Source organism: Scyliorhinus torazame, chromosome 7 (genome assembly GCF_047496885.1).
Source record: "Scyliorhinus torazame isolate Kashiwa2021f chromosome 7, sScyTor2.1, whole genome shotgun sequence".
In the NCBI taxonomy this organism is placed as follows: Eukaryota; Metazoa; Chordata; class Chondrichthyes; order Carcharhiniformes; family Scyliorhinidae; genus Scyliorhinus; species Scyliorhinus torazame.
In genome coordinates, this window is record NC_092713.1 from 20,616,250 (window position 1) to 20,620,823 (window position 4,574).

Here is a 4,574-nt window from a genome sequence, read left to right on the forward strand (position 1 = left end):
CCAGGAGCTTTCTCTTAACTCCTTACTGAAAACATACGGACCAAAATTCTCTGTTTGCGAGACTGAGGGTGGGATTCTCCGGTGGCCGACACCGAAATCGCGTACGGCGATCGGCCGGAGAATCCCCGTTTGCGCCAAAATCGGGGCACGCCGCTTTCGCAATGTTCCGCTCCCTCGAAAACAGCGTACTCTTGGTGCACCGCACGCCGTATGGATGTCACCCGAGGCCCTCCCCCGATAGAACGGGTCCCCGACGGCATGGGTCACTCGTGCTATTTTTGTTCATGAACCCGATGTGGTGGCTGCGGACTGAGTCCAGCGCAGCCACAGTCGGTGGGGGGGGGGGGGGGCTCCGTGAGCAGGGGGGCTTTGGCGTAGGCTGGGGGCACTGATTGGGGGGAGTGGTCCAGAGGTGGCGAGGGGGGATACTGGGGGACAGTATGTGGCAGGCCGGGTCCACGCGCGGCCGCCGCATGTTGCACGGCACGGCCGCTGCAGGTCACCACCGTGCGCATTCACGGCCACGCTCAGCAGCTTTACGCTGCGTGCCTGCTGGCCCCCCTACCAGACGGAGGATCGGTGCAGATTTTGTGCCGTTTTTTCTGGTGTAAAAAGCCACTGTTCCCATGCTGGCGTCAGCTCTGTCTTCAAATGGGAGAATCCAGCCCTAAGTGTTGCCTCCGGGACTGAATTGCGTTCTTGTTCCTGTTGACGGAAATCCTTGTTCCTGTTGACGGCATTATTCGGGAAGCGAATCAGGTTCTGCAAATAGGCCAGTACTCTGCCCACATGAATCCAAAGCAATTCCCATACCCACTGCCATCTGATTCGCTGGGGGATGAATTAGCACTGGAGAGCCCGACAAGCTGGGGCTGCTTCTAAATCCCCACACACTCTCATTCCACCAAGAAGATGGTTCCAAGACCTGCGCCATGATTCACAGGGTCAGAGATTGATTGAATGCTAGACGCAGTGGAAGAGAGGAGGGATACCTTCTTCCCCAGGGTGGGCAGGAAACTTAAGCCCGCCATTGTCAAAGGGGGCTGGGAGGAGGTGGCAGAGGCAGTGAGTGCTGCCAACCTCACCAGGAAGACTGGAACTCAGTGGCGAAAGAAGATGAATGACCTCCTTAGGGTAGCTCAGGTGAGTCACCACCTCCATGCCCCTGGCATCGCTCCCAGGCTCCACTCCCCGAGAAACCCATTAAAACCCTCACATCCCACCCTCCACCAAACCCCGACATCTGTATTGTCCTCTTTGGCCAGGCGCCTTGCACACACATGCCACCAGCTGCAGATTCCCCTCCCTGCATCTCACCAGTGGCAGCCCATAATCGACAGGAGCACCAGAAAACCGGCCACTTTCACACTGCTTCTTGCGGGATCTTGCTGCGCACAAATGGGCCTTTCCGACAACAGCGTCTACACCACAAAAGTATTCAATTTGTTACAAAGCACGTTGGGATATCCTGAAGTCACTTCACAAGTCTTTCCTTCTTGGCAACATTTTCTGACCCTGCTATAAATATCCATAATGCATGGCAGTGTGTATAACATGGAAACACGTCAGGGAATGTTGTAACGGAGTGAATCTCTATGGCAGTCAGCACGGTTGGCACTCAATCTAAGCAGCGCCACTACCAACAGAATAAAAGGAAAAGATCCCATTTTCCCACATGTTTTCAATTGAAGAGTGATCACGGGTTGCCAAGTCATTCGAGGGGAATGCGATGATCAACTTTCACTGCTGTTTGCTTTTAATTATGATCCAACTTGGCAAAAGAACCATTGCACAATTCAAGTGGTTGCAGCAGTAGTTAGCTATCAGCACGCGGATCCATGTTTCCAATACACTTTAGCTTCTATAATGACCCAAGGCCTCCTTTATTTTCTTTAAGTTCATTTGGAGGAAGTAGATGTTGCTGGCTGGGCCAGCATTTATTGTTCATGGCCTATTGCCCTTGAACTGAGTGAGTTGCGAGGTTATTTGAGAGTTAACCACATTGTTGTGTGGCTGGAGCCACATGTAGGGGAGACCGGGCAAGAATGGCAGATTTCCTTCCTTGAAGGGTATGAGTGAACCAGTCAGGTTTTTCATAGAACCATAGAATTTACAGTGCAGAAGGATGCCATTTGGCCCATCGAGTCTGCACCGGCCCTTGGAAAGAGCACCTTACCTAATCCCACACCTCCACTCTATCCCCGTAACCCCACACAACCTTTTTTTGGACACTAAGGGCAATTTAGCACAGTCAATCCACCTAACCTGCACATCTTTGGACTGTGGGAGGAAACCGGAGCACCCGGAGGAAACCCACGCACACACGGGGAGAACATGCAGACTCCGCACAGACAAAGACCCAAGCCAGGAATCGAACCTGGGACCCTGGAGCTGTGAAGCAACTGTGCTATCCACTGTGCTACCATGTTGCCCACATAAATTTAGAGTACTCAATTTTTTTTTTCCAATTAAGGGGCAATTTAGTGTGGCCAATCCACCTAACCTGCACATCTTTGGGCTGTGGGGGTGAAACCCACGCAGACATGGGGAGAATGTGCAAACCACACACGGACCCATTCCCACTATTACAGCCTCAGAGGTAAGAGCTGCCTTCTTGAAAGTGAATCTGCGGAAAGCGACAGGCCCCGACGAAGTCCATGGGCGAGCATTCAGAGTCTGCGCAGACCAGCTGGCGAGTGTATTCGCAGATATCTTCACCACCTCACTCCTCCGCTCTGAGATTCCCTCCTTCTTCAAGAAGACCACCATAATACCAGTACCAAAGAAGAACAAGGTAGCCTGTCTCAATGACTACCAACCGGTGGCCCTGACATCTGTTATCATGAAATGCTTCGAGAGGCTAGTCATGAGACGATCACTGCCAGCCTCCCAGACGGTCTCGATCCACTGCAGTTTGCCTAACACCACAACCGGTCCACAGCAGACGCTATCTGCCTGGCTCAGCAATCAACTCTCGAACACTTGACAACAAGGACACCTACATCAGACTGCTGCTCATAAACTACAGCTCTGCCTTCAACACCATTATCCCAACAAGACTAATAACCAAACTCCGCAATCTTGGACTTGACCCCTCCCTGTGCAGCTGGATCCTTGACTTCCTCACCAACAGTCCGCAATCTGTCAGGATAGGCAACAGCAGCTCCTCCACAATGGTCCTCAACACCGGGGCCCCGCAAGGATGTGTGCTCAGTCCTCTACTGTACTCCCTCGTCACACATGACTGTGAGGCAAGATTTAACTCCAACTCAATCTTAAGTTTGCGGACGATACAACTGTGGTGGGCCGTATCTCAAACAACGACGAATCAGACTACAGGAAGGAGATAAATCACTTGGTTGCATGGTGTACCGAAAACAACCTCTCTCTAAACGTCGGAAAGACCAAGGAACAGATCATCGACTTCAGGAAGCGTAGCACGACACACACTCCCTTCTGCATCAATGGTTCCGAAGTGGAGATGGTCGATAGCTTTAAGTTCCTGGGGGTCACCATCACCAACAGTCTGTCCTGGTCCACTCACGTTGATGCAACAGTCAAGAAAGCCAACAACGTCTCTACTTCCTACCGAAGTTAAAGAAATTTGGCATGCCTGTATAGACTCTTACAAACTTCTACAGATGTGCGATGGAGAGCATCCTATCCGGCTGCATCACAGCCTAGTATGGCAACTGCTCGGCCCAAGATCGCAAGAAGCTGCAGACTGTGGTGAACTCAGCCCAACGCATCACACAAACTTGCCACTCGCACATTGATTCTGTATACACCTCCCGCTGCCTCAGGAAGGCAGACAGCATTATCAGAGACCCCTCCCACCCAGGAATTGCCTTCTTCCAGACCCTTCCATCAGGCAAACGGTACAGAAATCTGAAGACTCGCACATCCAGACATAGGAACAGCTTCTTCCCCACAGCTACAAGACTCCTCAACGACTCCCCCTCGGAATGATCTGTTCCCTGTAACAACACTATTCACGACGCCCACTGCCGCTCTTGCTCATGTATTTGCTTTGTTTGGTCCCTTGTTCCGCACTGTAACCAATCACTGTTTGTCGATGTACCATTTGTCAATGTTCACTGTTGATTATTCTTGTGTCTACTATGTATGTACTGTGTACGTTCGTTGGCTGCAGGAAAATACTTTTCACTGTACTTTGGTACATGTGACAATAAGTCAAATCAAATCAGTCAGTGACCCAGAGCCGGGATTCGAACCCACGTCCTCAGCGCCGTAGTCCCACTGCTAACCACTGCACCACATGCCGCCCATTTTATGACAGTCGACAATGGTTTCATGGTCGTCATTAGACTTGAACAAGATTTTTTTATTGAGTTCAAATTTCACCATCTGTCAAGGTTGAATTCGAACCCGGGTCCCAGAGGGTCTCTGGATTACTAGTCCAGTGACAATACCACTGGTAAAGTTACCATAATCCTAGATGGCCATCAGATGCTTTCCCTCCCCTTTGAGGGGGGAGAGCTGACTGGTGGTGATTTAACCTGAGGTTCACCACACCTCAGGCGAGGGGCAAGGTTGGAGGCGGGACCTTCATG